General features: G+C 33.3%; 1 protein-coding gene across 1 annotated transcript in view; it reads left to right on the top strand.

Annotated features, from left to right (window-relative positions):
- Etf-QO (electron transfer flavoprotein-ubiquinone oxidoreductase) overlaps nucleotides 1–8,157 on the top strand; it is an 84,984-nt gene extending 76,827 nt beyond the window's left edge. Inside the window, exons 14-15 of the mRNA XM_090380122.1 lie at nucleotides 468–529; nucleotides 7,812–8,157. The gene's annotated coding sequence lies outside the window, so the exon portion shown is untranslated. The remainder of the gene's footprint in view (nucleotides 1–467; nucleotides 530–7,811) is intronic.
- Nucleotides 8,158–19,088: the final 10,931 nt, after the last annotated feature.

The raw sequence follows: 19,088 nt of genomic DNA, 5'->3' as shown, positions 1-19,088 counted from the left end.
TCAGTAAAATTCCATTACCCAGACAACACTATTTCAGAGAATTCTGTCCCCCTTCATTAGTAGGCGACTAGCACCCTATGTGTGAGCTACAACCCAGTTGTAACTTAATTACATAAAGTGAGAAATAACAAAAGGTGTAGGAGGTTACAATCCACAGATTTTATAGCTATTAAGTTTCATGCCATGAAAAGTGTACAGCATTTTGTACATACCTATATACAAAATGGCAAGTATAAGGTTTAAGAGCAAGCAACCCACTATGAAATGAATCGCAGTATGGGAATATAATGATGCCTTGTGTACACATCCATATTTGCCTTTACATATATAGCTATGTATAAAAATGTTGCTGTGTGCTGCCTGTACAAATTTCTTACTAACTTGGATAATATCAATTACCACTGTATTTGCTTAATCACTATTTGTGACTTAGCTCATAATTACATTTCCCATGCATTTTTCTTTAGGTTAAGATTTCTGAAATGTAAAGAAGACATTCAAATTGACAAGATATAAGCAGTTGTTTAAGGTTTGTTATTGTGGGCATTTTCAAAACTCATTTCCTATTCATGTTTGAGCAGTGATGATATTGATTTAATGCTGAGGAGTACAGATGCATCTTTTTTTTTTTTTTTGTATTATTCCAGTATTAATATTTTTACATATGTATATTGTATATATGTATAATATAAATAAATAAATAATTTTTTGTGTATATTCTGGAGCTGTCATATAGAGCCAGAAGAATTTACAGTGCAGTGTGTTAGTTGTCTGACAGCACTGGGGGTTTCCCCCATCTCAGCGATTTACAGTGCAGTGAAACAATCTGATATTTATGTAAATAATTATTTTTGTGCAGCTGAATCCTGAATTGGCATTATAGATAACTGAATATTTAATAGCATAAAGACACTGACTTTTCTTTTCTGAGATAACAAAGTAATGTTTTTAATTAACATTAAAAATATTACTTTGCTTTTTTCAGACTATTATTTTGGCAATAGTTACCTAACTTCTCATTCAACATCAAGTGATTTATTGTTCACATTTGTTCGCATTTAGTGTTTTATTGTTCACACTACCGTACTGCAGCCTGTTACATGAACTTGCAGAGATTCATTGCTTGCCTAGCTTACAAAATCTGTTATCACTTATCTTTTAGTTACCATGCAGGAAATTGGTTAATTTTCATTTGTATTATTGCTTTTATGTTTTTAATTAGTTATTAATATAAAAAACGTTAATGCAGTACATTTTAGAAACTTTTCATGTGTTGTGTTGCCAGAGTAACTCTTGTCTCTGTGTACCAAATTCCATTTCATATTGGTTTGCACAGTTTATTTAAAACTAGCATCTGTTTATTTATAGAGGAATTTTAATGGAGGGAAGGACAAGCTCATTTTAGAAATAACTTGTAGCAGTCTTGTCCATAAGAATTGATAATTTGATGTTCACTGTATTACTACTTTCAGATGAGTCATCTTATGTAAAACTGTAATATACATACAGATAATAACAGCCATCTCTTTCTTAGTTGGAAAAATAAATAAATAAAATATACACATATAAATACAGACATTAAAAAAATAATAATAAAAGGAATCTAACTTTTATTTAAAAAGTCAGTTAACCAAACTCATCAATCTGGCTTGGTGATTAGTATATTACAAATCAGTCTAGCAGCTATGAACTGCCAATTCTTTGTTTTAGAATTGCTGTGGTTGGTATCTTGCAAGGATTGGCACAACTTGCAGCAAAGGTACCAGTACAGTGGACTCTTAAAATCTGCCAGATCCAACTCTTTGGATCTGCCAATTCAAAGTAAAGTGCCAAATATCAATTAATTTCATGCTATGACATTGGCCAGTCCATTAATAATTAAAAACTTTTAAATTTGTTTATGATTTCAACTTTTTTTTTTCCTAATATACTGTCTTCCCCACCTCCAGCTGGTGATTAAATTTTGGCAATTAGATCTTTAACAAATTCATTGAGGCCTATATATATACTGTATATATTATTTATTTGCTCAGTATTATCAGTAAGTGTCTCTGAATGAAAGGAAAAAAGAAAATTAACACCTTGCTAAATATTTCTATATTTAGAAAGGAAATAAAAAGAAAACAAAAGAAATAGAAATAAAGTCAACATGATGCTAGAAATCCCAACTCGGGATGACCCTCAGTGAGCCCTCTGTAATCCCACATTCATCCATATTTTTCCTTAATCACCTCAACGTGATGCCACTGAACATCCCCTTCTCCGTCTACATTATCGTAATTATTTTAACTTTCTAATATCTACTTTATAATATGTCTAAACATTTTCAACTTCCAGCCCTGCAACTACTCTATAACCAAAGTCACCTCCAAGCGGCACCTCCGTAGCCAGGTGGGAAGGAGCAGCAGTGCGTAACACATGCTTCTTGATTAGACTGGGGTTCGAGCCCATCACCACCAAATACGGAGGGTGCGGAAAGGTCAGGGAATGACCACCACATATTCCCGGAGCGATATAGCCTTAGTTGCTAATGCTCCTGAAAACCAAATAACAAACAAACATCATCTCCAAGTTCATAATAGCTGATTATATATATACATATATAAAATTCTATAGTGTTGCCTTTCTTTGAACATGGGCTATCCACCTCAACATTTGCATCTTAGATATCTAACCTGTGCCCTGTGCCTTCTTTGTTGTATAAAATGCTATATGAGTGATTCCCAACCTGCATCTCCCAGCACTTCGGTGAACTACACCTTCTTCAGTTGTGCCACAAGATTAGGGAAAACCCATTTGAGTTCACCCTATTGGTCTGCCACTAATATGATGTCTTTTAATTCTGAGTGTGACTCAAGTGACAAAAGGTTGGGAAACATTGCTGTATATCGCAGATATTTAATTTGGCAGTTTTATTGAATTACACCTTTCAGGAAACTGGCTTCCACCATGTGCAACTAAACCTGATACCCTCTTTTTTTTTTTTTTTTTTTTTATTAATACAATGTTTCAAATTTGGATTAGTAGTTTCCAAACTTCATGTAATGGCACCTCTTACTCAATCATAGTTCAACAGTGTTTTCATCACACCCATTCCCTTCATACTGAATAACATTTACAGATAACTGCTGTATATTTGACATTTTAATCATCTTAAGATGTATAAAGATTAAGAAAGAAGTATATTAACAGTTAAAATTTTTAAGTAGGAAATATTAAAATTGTGATTTGTGTTAGTTTTGCAGTGCTTCGAATATTAACTGAGGCAAAAAAAATATGAGAAATATTCATGAATGTTTGCACTCCAATGTGATTAATTTTGTAGTTTCAGAAACCTTAATGTAACTCGCAATGTTACTGAAAAAGTGCACCTACCCCTCCTAATGAGGTAAATCAGTTACAACTTATTCTATGTGTATATGACCAGAAATTCAAAGAGAAATATGTTTCCAGCTACTTTATAAACTGAGTGTGATAATCAACTCAAATAAGTTAGAGAGACAGAGTGTGAAACTATTGACTGTTATATCTGATTACAGGTGACCCCTGCTTAACGCTGATAATTCGTTCCAGAAAAACAGAGCGCTAAGTGAATCCGCGCTAAGTGAGCTCTGCATTCCCATAAGGTAACATATGTATTTGTAAGTTGTGGTTGGTGCCATAGGATATTTCCTAATCAGTAATAAATGGTAGTGAAAAGATGCACGAATATCGGTCAAAATATTTAATATTCAAATATTTGTACATATAAACATTCTGCATTACATACGTATATAATTATGTGGTAACTATTTACATATCAAAATTAAACTTAAATTTCCAATTAAAATCATGAATTTAATTGATCTAAATTGATTTTAATTGATTTAATTTAATTGATGAATTTAATCATGAAAAATGTGTCGATTTTGGGTTGAACTTTCGCCCTTTTCTAAATAAACTAAAAGGGGTATTAATTTTAAATCCCCTGCAGTTTAATTACCACCCAACAGTAAAGTCAACCAATCCTTCGCCGTTTTGAAACCTGGCATGTTTTTTGCTTCTTTCAATATGAAACTTCTTTTAGGCATTCGTTTCCACAAAAGTCCTGCTTCATCTATGTTATAAACTTGTTGAGAAATATAACACACAATACCCTCTTCAATAATTTTAACAAGTTCTTTTTTGAAAGTTTCGGCTCCTTGATCTGCACTTGCGGCTTCTCCCTAGATTTTAAATCTATTCAACCAGCCCTTACCAGTTTTAAATGGTTCCACATTTTTTTTTTTTTTAGGTGAGTTTTCTTCAGATCATCATATTGGCTAATCTCTCTCTCTCTTTCTCTCTTTTTTTTTTTTTTTTTTGTAATAATATTTAACTTAATTGAATTCTGCATTGGATATTATCTTCAATAAAATTAGTTAGTCTTTTCCATTTCAATCCTAATAGCCGGACTAGCCCTAGTTGCTTGCAGTGGAACAGCTATCTTTCCCACTGCTAAAATTAATTCTTTATTTTTTTATAATTGTTCTTACAGTTAAACTTGCAGATCCTAAATTATGGCACACATCCGCTTGTCGTTGACGGGAATCGATTTCTTCAAAACGTCTAATTTAATTTTCAAATTTAGTCTTTTTCTTACATTATTAGTCGTCGTACTGCGCTCAGACATTGCTTTTTCATTCTTATTGGCCATTCTCTTCTAAAATGTAACTGCGTTGGTTGCATTAATTACAATACAATGTTCAAGTAAACTGTCCATTACGCACAATGTCTAATACTGTACTGAGTGATGACTAGACTTCGGATAAATGCATATAACGCAAATATTACAAGCAATATACTTGATCATTTTTTAAAATGTTGATCTCGGAACTACGTAACAAGTGACCGTACTGCAATTAAATTAGCGTGCGAGAAAATTTCACTGAATGTGGGAAAATTTCTCAAGTCGGCGTGGGAAACGTTTTAACGCTGTTTTGCTATTCATTTTCGAGCTGTCGATTCCATCAAATGAAACGATTTCATTAAATATGCCAAAAATGCAATCTGTAAAAGAGCGTTACAGTGATCTGTGACAGCGTTATAGTCTATAATGCTGTTCTTATAATATAAGAACAGCATTATAGCGAATCAGCGTAAAGCAAACCGCATTGTAACAGGGGCCTGCTGTAGTTCCTTTTACAACAAATATTTACAAATGATTTTTTTGGCTCTTTCAACAAAAGATCCCCCCCCTTCCACAGGCAGCAGCACCTGTCCCTAATTTGACTTGGCACATGGTCTAAGCTGCCAATGCACCATAAAAAATTACACCAACCAACACCATCCGTAGCAGGATTTCACATAGTTTGCAACCCACTGCTTTAGGGGATAGTAAAAAAAAATATATATTTTTTTTGTTTATATTAATATGTACCACATTTATTGGGTTATATGAAGCGATGAGAGAAGTTTTTAATATTTAATTATACACCTTTCTCATAAATAAATTAAAGAAATGTGCAGAAATACATCATGGTAAATATTAAAAAGTAATTGTTTTTTTCAAACAATTTTGAGCAATGATTATAATGCATTTTCAGTTAATTCAAACAGGCTATTGCATTATGCTGGAAAGGATCTTCAGTGAACTGTTTGCACCAGTTTGATCCAGTAAATGTATCACATGGATCATTAATGGTATTTTATATATTATAAATTCTTATAATGAATATCAGACTACTAAGTTAAAGAATTTATCAATGTTTTTTTAATTCAAAGTATGGAAAAAAGTTTGGCTCTGAGTAAGCTATAAAGTGCTTTTATCCCAACCAACCATCCTTGAATGTATTTTTTGCACTCAAATATTCAGTATAGTACTCAGTAAAAGCTACATTATACTCCTAATCTATAAAATAATTCTTCTGAGTTGGAGATTGTTTAAAAGAAACTTAAATATGATAGTTCGTACATAAAAGAAACTTTTCATGTGCAATCTCACATTTCAGTTGTTTTTCATGCTTTTTTTTTATATTTGTGTAAAAGTTATTTAGTAATTCCTGTATATACTGTATTATTCCATATTTTCAAATAATGACATTAGATAAAGGCATTAGATATGTCTATAAAATGTCACTGTAATAGTAGTCATGTTAATGAAATCACTGGCTCATAAGTTCACAAATTGCAACGTCAGCATTTTTAACTACTTTTATCTGCTCAATATTATTAAACATTCATGACCAAAGAATAACATCTTCCTCAGTATGGATTGGTTAACATTACTAATTTGGTCAATTAGTTGGTATGATTTGGTTTAATTTAGTATAGTGAAGTGTTCTTGACATGGGAGATAAAAGTCTGTTTTATCTCCCATGTAAAGATTAAATTGAGGCATGTAGATGACCTCAAAGTGAAAGATAGAATTAGATTCAATCATCTGCATTCCAGAATTTCAAAATCTGGAACTCAAAAGTTGTTTGTAAAGTTGTCATTTTAGCTGTTGTAGAAAATAAACAGCAATAATGCTTGTTTATTTTTTACAACAGGTGTATAATGCTATCTCTTTCATATATACTTTATTTTTCATCCCTAAAATGGCATAAAAAAAGAAGGTCAGCTAATTCCAATAGTGAAATTAGTAGTGGTAGTATTAAATTGAAACATAAAAGGTTCACAATTATAAATAAATTTGAAATTCTTCATATGTTAGATGCTATTGAGCCAACGAGTAATCAGCTCCTATGTGATTGCTGTATTCGCATTTTGACTGTTTGCAGGACCAGATTTAGACTCTTGATCCTAAGCCAAAGCATGTGAAATGTGTAATTATAAACTTTTATTGTGACAAAGGAACTAATATCCCTTTGGATAGTGAGTCCCAAACCCATTGCTTATTTCGGCTTATGTTTAAGTCGAGGCATTGACTATTTGTGATAAAATAAAAAGTGGAAATAAAAGTTTGAATGAATCACAATACTCGTATGAATAAAATTCTGAACTTAAGATGGTACACAAAGTTAGGTCTGTTAAATTTACATATGAACATTTATATGATACAAGTAGTTTAAAGAACACCAGTTCCTAGCCCAGATGAAATTATATATTTCCACCATTTCCCCCCAAGCATTCCAAAATTGGTATAAATTTATTTATATAGCATTCATCCTAAATTGAATTAGTTCTTAATATTATTTATCTTGAACTTATAACTTATTAAAATAAATTCAAAAGCTTAAATTAAGCATAGTATTACTCTTTTGGTTCATTTTACTATTTTGAGATATTTAATTTGGTTCTAAAATCAAATAAAATATCTCAAAATTTAATATAATTCTAAAACCTGGAATAGGGTTGGCTCAGAGAATTCTGTATTGGAAATACTCAACTGTATTTTGCTGGCTTGAAATGCTTTTCATAAGTAAAGGAAAGTGTTTAAATTTTAATTGCTTTAAAAAATATGTAATTCATATAAAGTTAGTTTCAAATTAGATTCAAATAAAATCAGAAAATAAGTTGTACAACTTCCTCAGTAGGTACATACCATATTTTTGGATGAAAGAGCCAATTACAGGAAATTAAATATAATTAGGGAAAATTTATTGATTTATTGAAAATTTATGAAAAAGATTTACTTTTTGCAAATCTATTATTTTGACTAATCATTTTACAACTTTCTTCTCTTAATTTTTAAGTACAATCACTTTATAAGTGCTGAGTTCGCCACATTAAAATTGTATGTGAAACCAGGAATGCACCATCACAGGCTGCTCAATTCTCACGTGTTTAAACCTGTTAAATTTTTGGATAGTTTGCTAAGCCCATTATTAATACATTGTTTTTTTATATAGCAGCTAGTTGCAGTTAGCAAGCTCTTATTAGTTATAACAATGACGAGCAGTGCTACCTATCCAGGCGAAATCTTGGAAGTTAGCAACACTGGCTCTGTAACTGTAACAAACAGACGACAACATGACTATAGCCTAAAAAAAATCAGTCAATTATATAGTTGGAAAACAGCAATCTCTACTACAGTAGAATGATTTGTGGCCACAAACTACCAAACCAAAATTCAGAAAAAGACCCAAAGACTGAGGCATGGAATCATGCTGTGAAAAACTTTTGAAAGATTTTCACACCATGATTGAGTTGATTTTTTTTGGGTGAAGATTGAATGCCTCCCCCAAACTGCTTTTCATCCTGCAAAGTAGCATCAGTTTTTTTTTTATATCGGTTTCATCTTACAAAAACAACTACAGGTATACAATTTACAAACATTATATAATGATGCATTATGGATTTATCTGCTTTGCCACTTATTAAACTCTAGAGGATATATTGAATTGTATTCATGTGGTTTTCTTTTTTTAATAATAGCAAAAGGAAGTTGCTTTTATTTAGATGCATATAATGTAAAATAAACTACATCAGTATAGTGAGATGTATAAAACAACAATCAAAACTTCTGTGCCATTAGAAAAAGTGTCACTATGAAATGTTGGAGCATGATAAAATATTATCTCAGTGAGAGGAAGAGAACCCTATTTTCATTTTATATCTATAGAGTTTTTTTTATTTTTTTTATTCTTTGTGTGATAAATTCAAGCATTGTCTATGTTATTAAATTCTTGAATGATTAGTGAGTTTGAATTGTGTTTGTAAATATGTTTTTTGTATCCAGGTGCCTTTTGATGAATAGAAATGTATAAAGATAATTGAACAAAGCAATTTTGTCAGTGTAAAATATTTTTATAACAAAGAATAAATTCTTTTTTTTTTTTTTTTTTTGTAGTTCTCATTTCATGGAATAATTTAATTCTTGCTAAACATATACTTTGATTAGTTGTAGATTTTCCAGAGAGATAAGTGTATGCTTTCACCGATAACAGGACAATTACAGTTACAAATGTTTTCAGTAATGAGGTATTTAAAATAAATTGGCAAGCATGAAGCCCTATGCATAAAAGGACTAAATTCCCAACTCATAGGATGCTTTTGTTATATATATGATTTATATATTAATCAGTGTTGACAAAAATACAAACTTTAAGATAAGAAGAATGTACTACTATATATGTAAAAATAAAAGATTTTTCATGAATGCCTACAAAAATAGCAAATTGTAAAAAGAAAAAAAAAAGAGAGAGAGAGAGAGAAGAAAGAAAAGAAAAGTGATAAGCAGCACATGTGTCTTTGTAGTATTGTGGTCTGTGATTTTATTACCATACAGGAATCTTATTGATTTTTTTTTTTTTCTTTTGCGCTATACTATAGGTGAAACCAGTTCTCTCCACCACATGTACACTTAGAAGATTTAGATGAACCAAGAGTCTATGATTTTATAACTTTTCATCAATGGCTTTATTTCATTTGATATTCTTTCATTCCTTTCGTTATTCTCCCTTATTAATGCTTATATCCAGAACCACACATGATATATGCATTTTAACACAGTGCTTTTAATCTTGTCTTTATTAAAAGCAAATCAACCAGAACTTTTCCATTTGATGCTACAGTGCTTCAGTGAAAACATTTCAACATGCTGTTATCATAGTCAATTAATTTACTTTCCTTTTGAATGTTACTTTCACCCTTTTTGAAATCAAGTACCAGTTGCATAATCATAGGTATGTAGGTCACTTTAAAACACAGTCATAAAGAAGATGAAAGTATTTTCTTGTGATCCTTGGTTTATTTCACTTTTTTCTTTCAAATAAGTTACATTCTCAAGCAAAAAAAAAAAAAAAAAAAAAACCTTTCTACCACTCTTCTAAGATATTTGCACTCAACACATTTTGCCATTTATTTGTTAACTTCAATTGCCGTGATCTTTCTTTCTTTCATCATAACAGGTTTTATTTTTATAAAATTTTAAGTTTATGCTTTTTACACCAAGTCACTATTTCACTTAGGACTAAACTGAATGTTATCTTAATTTCAGGTATAGAACATAATTTCTTAAGCAGTTTTACTGCTCCCTCTAAGGTCTAAATATAAACGTTCATAAACAAAGCTTCTTCCCATATAAAGACTGCAAATGGTGCAAACTAAATATGATCTTTATAACAAAGGAAAACACTAGAGGCAGTCCATCAGTAATGCATCTTGAGCAACAAAATTTTTTGTAATTGAGTTAGCATTGTGAAATTTCATGTCCCACTAGTATATACATAAACATGCTAAAATAAAAGTTTCTGTGTATTTCCTGTTCGTAACTGATGTCTGTTTCTGTGTATTGCCTGTTCGTAACTGATGTCTGTTTCTGTCAATGGTCAGTCACAGAGTTCCTTTTCAAGGCAGGAGAAATCTCAGCTGTCCAGATTCATTACAAATCAAGGAAAGCATACCAACAAAACTTGATATTCAATGTTTGTAGGTGGCTTGCACATTTTAAAGCAAGAATCACTGACATTTGTGGTTATCCAAGGAACAGAAGACGAAAGTCTTATGTGCATTGAAGAAAATGCTAAAATTTTGGATGAATTTAGAAGGACAGTACAGTAATCACACATGCAAGCATTGGGGTGTTCAAAGAGAAGTGTAATAACTATTTTAGATACTTAAGATTGTTAGAAAATATGCAAGAAATTAGTACCTCAGCAGTTAATTAAAAAAATGAAATCATACTTGCAGATCTGTCAAGTTCTGTTGCAGGGTACAATAACTTTTAAGTAGATTTTTTAAAGGCCTGATAACAGGTGATGAGACCTGGATCTTCCATTATGATCCTTATTCTAAATGCTAGTCTGTAGAATGGACATATCTGTCATCTCCAGTGAAGGGAAAAAAACCTTGAATTGCCAGAGCATTGCAAACTATTATGGCCACAGTGTGTTGGGACAGAGAAGGCCCAATTTTGTTGATTTGTAGAGAAAGGTCTGATAATAAATAAGGAAAGATACTGCAAATCACTTGATAAACTTAATAGGGCTATATAACAAAAAAGGCAGGCTCTAGCAGGACACCAAATCACATTACACTATGATAAAGACAGACCACACACTGCCCATATGACTCTGATAAAAACTGCAGGCCTAGGGTGGAGAGTTTTTGCCTCATTATCATGCATATATCCCAAACTTGGTTCTGTCTGAATTTTTTCTGTTTTCAATATATGAAGAATATCCTTATGAAAACACTTTGAGTGATGAAAAAGACAGAGTGGCAGGCTGACCTCAACAGCCTGCCACTGGAAAAATGGAAAAAATATATTGATAAACAAGGTAAATATATAAAATAATGTATACATGCTTCCCAGAATTTAATAAATTATATATCAATTTCAACTTTTTTTTTTTTTTTTTATACTTATGGCCAAAAAGGCATTAGTTATGGACTGACTTCTACATTCCCTTCACAAACTTTGCCACAATAGATTGTATGTCAATAAAAACCCAAAGAATATATTTCTCTTTAGTATTTGAAGTTAACCTTAAAGCAGTACATAGGGACATTAACTTGACTGTTTTTACCAACACTTCCAAAAACTAGATAGTCATGCTCATATGGCAGCTATCAGATATCTATTAGAAATCTAATAGAATCATCTATTAGAAACAGCCTACCATAATCAGTAGTGGGTTGAAGCAAAAACTGAAAATATAGCATAATTTTAAAGATTTCCATTAAAGATATTGAGAACTGTACAAAAGAATAATTAGATCCAAGAAAAAAGCATTCCTAGTGAGGCTGTTTGCTCCGGGATCCATGAGCACTCTTGATACACTTGCCCATGAAAAGAAGGAAGCATATTAAAAAAATACCCAGTTTGAAAAAAATAATAATATAGCCAACACATAAGTGGAATGTTTTGTGAAACAATAGCCAAACTTCAGGAAGATTATAAATTAGGCGATTTTGAATACAAAATTTGATATAAACAGATACCATCCTCAAGCATTACATTTAAAGAGTTATAATACACTTTTCTGATTTTTAAACAAGAGCATGGGGTGATATGTCCCCTATCTTCAAAGTGTTGTTGTGTAACAGTTCAGAAAGTACAGTAATGATAATTTCAAAAATGTTTCATATTAATGTTTACTTCTTTTTCAGTTTTTTCCCATATGCTGTTATTTCAATCAGGTTCGACGAGTTTGAAAATAAACAGAAGTGGTATGTTGTAATTCAAACTTCCTCCAACAGATATTGGTACAGATTGTCCAGCAGACTTGCAGGTTTCAAGTAACAACTAGTTTCGTTAGTAACATTAACAATCTGTGTCAAGGTTTTGCAGTGGAGCAACAAATGAATGTGAAATTTTGATTTAAACTGGAAAAGGCTACATTAGAAATGTGAAACGTTATGTTGTATCAGTGTGTTTGAATGGTTAAGCAGTTCACAGACAAATGTGAGGATCTTTGCAATGAGAGTAGAGTTGCAAAAGATTGAGAAATTGCAGCAAGAGATTGTTTGACCCTCAGAATAATGGCTAATGAGTGGGATATGAATAAGGAAATGATTCGTCAAATTCTGTACGAAGATTTAGGAGAAAAGGAAGGTCTGTGCAAAATTTGTGCCGTATAGCTTCACAGATGAGCAGGAGCAACGAAGAGTGTCATCATGCAAAGGCTTCATTCAGACTTGTCAAGACAATCCTAATTTCCTAGACTGTATCATCACTGGAGGTGAGTGTGGGTGTTTCTGTACAACCCGCTGCATGCTCTGACTTTTCATCTCTGGGTTGTACTGAAACACCCAATGCAACCCAGAGATGAAAAGTCAGTGTTTGCAGTGGACTTTAAAATCATCACCAAAGCCCAAAAGGTTTTGTTTATATAGAAGTATAGGATATCAAGATAATGCTGATAATGTTTTTCAACAAAAGAATTTGTACCCAAAGCGGAAAGAGTCAATGCTGTGTTCTACATACAGATGCTTCAAAGACTGTCATAATAAAATTAAATTTTCAATTTAATTTTATTGTGACAACAAAACAAATTATGTAATTTAAAAACTAAATGTAAAATTTCATCAAAATCGGTAACACCATTTTTGAAAAAACGTAATTTTCAAATTAATCTTCAAATAAAGTTCATGACCTTGACAGATAGAAAATTCAGTTTCCGATAAAAATCACTTAAAAATATTAGTAAAAAACAGCAATGAGTTTTTGGGGCCCTAGACAGATGTCTTTTTTGCCTACAGGATAATGCACCACTACTACTCTCCTGATATAGCACCAGCGGACTTGAAGTCTACTTAAGAAAGGAAGGTCCTTTGCTAAGGAATCTTTTTTTTTTTAATCTCTTTCCTTTGAAAACTGCTCTCAAAGGAAAGAGACTTCAGAATGTTGAGGACATAAAGAAAAGTTGCTGAACTGAACATCATCTCTTTGGACTCTGCTGACTCCTCAGAAACTTTTAGAACAGTGTAATAAGTGCATTCAATCAGGTGGTGATTACTTTCAATAAAAATAAAACCAATTTTGATCTGCTTCATTTTGTTTATTTTATTGCACCAGTCCAGGAATTTTATTGCCACACCTTGTAATATCCGCTATGTCCAAAAAGTTAGTAACGGTCTGACAAGAGAAGTAATGATAATTTCAAGAATATTCAACATCCATATTATGTAATTTAAATCCGCAAAATGGATATTCTTTTCTGTTTTTTTTATCTGTTGGCAGTTTTTTCCATGTACCAGAATATACGGTGTTCAAAAAAGTGCATCACCCCTTAAAATTGTAACTGTCGCCCGAATAACGTAAGTATATGGCAGTATTTCTTACAGATTGCATCAGATAAGATTGACACGCGTAGGTAATGACGCAATATTGCATCAGCTATATAAGCACGCTCTGCAAGAGTTGCAGTCATTCCTTGCTTATGTCAGGGTGGTGAGTTATATGCAGTTGACGCCACGAAAAAAGAGTGCTATTGTTGCTTTACATGAGGAAGACTCTATAAGCAATATGAGTGTCTTGTAAAGACACTCATATTGCTTATAGAGTGTCTTGTAATCGGTCGACAGTGAGTAGATTTCTTTCCAAACTCAAGAATACTGGTTCTGCTGATACGAGTCTCTACGCCAAAACAGGACCAAGTTTTGAAGCACTTATGCCTTAAAAACCGTAAAGCTTCTTCGTCTGAGCTGAAAAGAGAATGGGAAGAACATACAGGAGTGGTAGCAAGTGCAGTAACAGTCAGAAGACGCCTCTTCAAAAATGGGCTTGTAGCCTGTTGTCCTAAGAAGAAACCCCTCCTCACACACACAAAATGAAAAAGGTCCGATTAATATGGTGTAAGGAGCATGTCAAATGGACCCCTGAGCAGTGGAAGTCAGTTATTTTCTCAGATGTGAATAAATTCAACCTGCATGGTCTGATGGGAGACAAACGATTCGCTGTAGATGTGGTGAATACCATCCAGACTGTATGGTGTCTACAGTGAAATTCCCTACCAGCCAAATGATATGGGGGTGCATTTCGTATCGCGGAGTAGGTCACCTGCAGTTAATAAAAGGTTCCGTAAATGCCAATGGATACCTGGCTATATTGGAAGGCAAATTGCTGCCAACCATTAGAGACCATTTCAACCTGCCAAGTAACTGCATCTTTCAGGACGACTCTGCTCCTTGTCATCGGGCGAAAAGCGTAAGTAGGCACTTCTATAGTTACTTTAGCTTCATTTCTGCATTAGAGGTTCGACAGTAATGTGTTTACATTTGATACAGGTGAAAAAAATGGTTGGAATAACGGTCCATTACAACTATTAGCTGGCCAGGAAACAGCCCTGACCTGAATCCTATAGAGAACTGTTGGCATTGTGTGGAATTTGCAGTTGCCAGAAAGAAACCAAAGACCCTTGGTGAACTTCATGAAGCCATAATTCGTGTTTGAAACCATGAACTATCAGTTGATTATCTTCAGAAATTGATCTTGTCAATGCCTCGACGGTGTGCTGTTGTCATCAGGGCCAGAGTTGGTTCAACTAAATATTAGTTTGCTCCTAGTGAACGGCTTCTGATAACATTTCAGCCATAATTGTTGTGTTTACCAAAACTGTTGTATAAAGGTTGCAAATGCTCATTTTGGAACACTGTATTTTGAGAGCACCTGTCAAATATTACTTAGCTTTGCCTTAACTATTAATAAATATCTTTTGTTTATATTTCTATTTGTGATGCTAGTCGTTAATGTAACATACCATCGCGAAAAAGGGTTAGAAATGTGAAATTCCTAGGTGATGCACTTTCTTTGAACATCAGCGTAAATAAGGTGTTACACTGAAGCTTACATTTTATTTCATAATAAAATGGATATTTTCTTCGTGAATATTTTTTCCTGTTACTTGATTTTGATTATTTTTTCAACATAAAATTTTAAAAAAAGCGTTCCTGTTTTATGAGATATTGGAATTTTGACTGCCCATCTGAACTATTTCATTCTGTTTTCTAATCAAACCAGTTCGGAATTCTTCGCATTCTCTTTGAAAGCAAAAACAACGAAATTTTCAAACGGCAGCAATAATTTAAGCTTCGTCCACGGCCTTTTTGAAATCCAGCACTTCTCCGCTGTGAAATCAATTCACAAGTCACCTCAATTACTGTAATTTCTGAGCTCCAACAACATTCATCTTCAAAGATGTGAGATTGCAAGAGTTTGCAGACCTTATTGATTTCGATAACGCACGCAGAACTACCGTTTAGAATGGCAGGAGGAAAGCTCACTAACGCAACTTTTCCGTTGTATACGTTCCCTTTCAGACAAGTAGTTTTTTCTTTATTTTGGAGGGGGTGGGGGAATGATTGATAATGATATGATTGTGCCAGATTACAAGAGAAACAATAACTGGAAACGAGGAAATTTCACTTACTGAACTAGTTGATCCTGAATACAATATTGTCTGGCCAATTTCAACACCCAGAACTTCATTAAACTGACGATAAAACTTTTTTCTGAATTTTTGAAAATGTTTTCTAACTTTGAGTGTTTGAAAATGACTTTCCATAGTCCTGCCTACAAGAATAAGGATAAACAGTGAAAAAATGTCGACATTAAAAAATACATACAAATATATAAACGCCCATATAAAAACAAATACATATAAAATTATATAAATATATAAACGTCCTACAACTAAATACGATATATTCTACGTCGCTGAAGTTGTAAACATCCTTAATCCATGTGGCCATTAAGGAGTTAAATAGAAAATTTATATAAGGGTTTTTTTCCTTTCGTATTTTATTTTAATATTTTAGGTTTTTCTTTCTTTTCTTTTTCCCTTTTTTTTTTTTTTTTTTTTCAGTTGTTTTTCTCTCGATTCCTCCTCTCTTTTCTGAGGTTTCATACTCTTAGACTATTAAATTAAAAGTTATATGTTAATTATATGCATATACAAGTACTTGTATAAACTGTAACATTCCAGATACATCAGTCAGTACCAGTAGCGTAGCTACCCTTTTTCGGGCCCGGAGGCAAAGAACATGTTCGGGCCCCTACTTAATTAATGAAAATTGCAAAAACAGGAGACAGCCAAAGACGTCGGGCTAAAGGGTCCGTGCCCAGAGGCAATTGCCTTGCCTGCCTACATGGTAGCTATGCCACTGGTCAGTACTGTGACTGACTAATATGTCTGGAATGTTGTATTCAAATAAAAAAGATAAAAGAGAACAACAAAAGTAATATAAATACGTATATGTGTATCATATAACAGCTCTTCTAGTTATCTCTGCCTATGAAAAGACACTGCCCCTTTCATCTCGCGATATCAACTTTGAAATGTTGGGGATATCCGACTATCTGGGGAATATTCGGAGAGTATTGCCATAGTAATTGACTTTCTGTGCATAACTTTCAGGGTTTTTTTTTTTTTTTTTTTCTTCGTTTATTTTTTGTGGAGGGAGAATGCACTTCAGTTATACCCTTTTTTCATGCGTATTTTTCAGAGAGACCCATTATGTGAAGATGTTTTTTGTTTTTAATTTGACAATTCATCAGTTGATCTTTGAAAAGGCATGGGTTTTGCTCAGCAGCGTGCTCGAGTAATTACTCAAGTTAAATACAATTTTCCCATGCATTTCTTGCCACTTAAATTCAAAACTAGGAAACAGCTAACTTAAGATTCATAACTTAGGCTGATTCACGCGCTTGAATCCTGGTGTCCTGCTGCTGCAGAAACTTTATGCACACTTCTATCGGAATCCTTGAAGTTCGTGAAATGATTCACAGTAATGTTTTCCTTGGAAATTTAGAGTTGTCCTGTGTTGCCCATTGATCCGATAATAACAGCTATCGGCGATCAACCAATGGCATTATATACTGAGTGACTACTTTATTCAGTACATTTACCCAATAGTAAGTAGGTCCATAGCTAGTAGACTATGATAGGTCCCGCATTAGTCTCAAACATCCTAAATTCTGACATGGCATTGCCTTATCCACCCGTCCTCCCCATACCGGGTAGGAAAGGTCTGGGTTCAAATATCGTCAATGTAGTGAGAAACTTTTATGGACTTTTTTTCACTCCGTGGCTGTGTTAGTGTTAGTTGGTCTCAACTCAGCAACGTCCCCCCCCCCGAACGAAATAGACAAATCGACCAGAATAAACGCAATTTGCAGACAACACATGCTGACCCCCATGGTCTTACTTACCTCGTCGTAAATTCAAAAACAAGGTCTTCAACCCTTTTCCATATGCATCGGTTAAAATGCAAGTATTATAAAACTGCTGCTAATGAATACACTGATTTTATTATTATTATCCATATGGTGCAAGGAAGCCCGAGGCTCATGCTGCAGCAGCCAAAAAATATAAAAAATTCTGAATTACCCTGAGAAAGAGAAAACAAGAGTCAGAAGTAGAAAGGAATCACCAAGAAAGAGAAGAATGATGATATCCAGCTCAGGACACTGGGTGTGCCAAGCCCATGCTCACCCCTAATAATGAAGAAAATACAAATTTTCCGCTCTACCCCCCCCCCACCCCTGAGAGATTTTTGAACGCTTTTCTTATCCCATCCCCCAAAACATTTTTTAACAACCATACTAAACGATACTGTCGATTCTTCCCCAAACTGGTAGACCAGGAGACATTATAGCTTGCTACTGTTCCTTAATAACTAATTTCGAAATCAGTGGTTACAGGTTAAAGGTTGAAAGAATGACAATTTATCTCACGTAATTTTCTTGTTTTTTATTCAACAACAGAATATATATCACATGAGTACATGGACAATATAAATTTCTTGAAATTGTTTAGAATGTTCTGTCCATTAAAGTTTCCATGGTTCGTTAGCATTTCTTTCAGCAACTAACATTATGTGATCGGTAGTACCATCATCTGTTTTAAAGCAATTCGAGTCATCTTCCATAGAAAGAATTTATATTAGAATTTCAACATTCTTTGTTCACTGCTTCAGAACACTCAGGTTTTTTTTTTTTTTTGGTTGTTTTTTTTTTTTTTGGTTGTTTTTTTTTTTTTTTTTTTTTTTTGCGCTGACTATATGTATTTTGTTGAAGAAAGTTTGTCTGCTGTTCCTCTTTCACAACTGTCCACTTAGTTTTAACTGCTAAGTAGTAGCGGATCTAATAGCTGGCGAGATTGGCAAACCCCGACAGGGTCCCTCAAGGCACGAGTTCCGGCGAGTTAGGTGATATAATGCAGAGTTTGTTGAAATAAAAAAAAAACACAATTTGCATATTTATTATCAACACTAAGTTATTAAACGCAGATAGAGTCCTTCCTAATTCTTTGATGTTAAGTGGTTTACTTTTTTTATTACTTATATAGGAGCCCTATTTTGGTTTTCTGACCAGTTCAACAACCTTGGCTAGATTCCAGATAGGTAAACGTTCTTGATTAATCGGTTTGTGATAATCCGAATGACCCACACCAGATAAATCTTCCGTATAGTATAATGAATCCACCACTTGTCCCTCGTTTGGAAAGGTCTGAGTTCCAATTCTGTCGAGACTGGATGACCTCTTCAAGCGGGGTTGTAATTAGCCGATATGAAGCGGGTGGGGTTAGAATTTCTCACCGTAAGTTATTTTAGGCTTTTCATCAACACGACATACACTCGTGATCCAAAATATTATTATGACCTCTTCAATCGGGGTTGTAATTAGCCGATATGAAGCGGGTGGGGTTAGAATTTCTCACCGTAAGTTATTTTAGGCTTTT

This window comes from Mastigoproctus giganteus, chromosome 1, assembly GCF_048544385.1.
Source record: "Mastigoproctus giganteus isolate SK-2022 chromosome 1, ASM4854438v1, whole genome shotgun sequence".
NCBI lineage: Eukaryota > Metazoa > Arthropoda > Arachnida > Uropygi > Thelyphonidae > Mastigoproctus > Mastigoproctus giganteus.
This window is presented reverse-complemented; position numbering and strand designations above follow the sequence as displayed.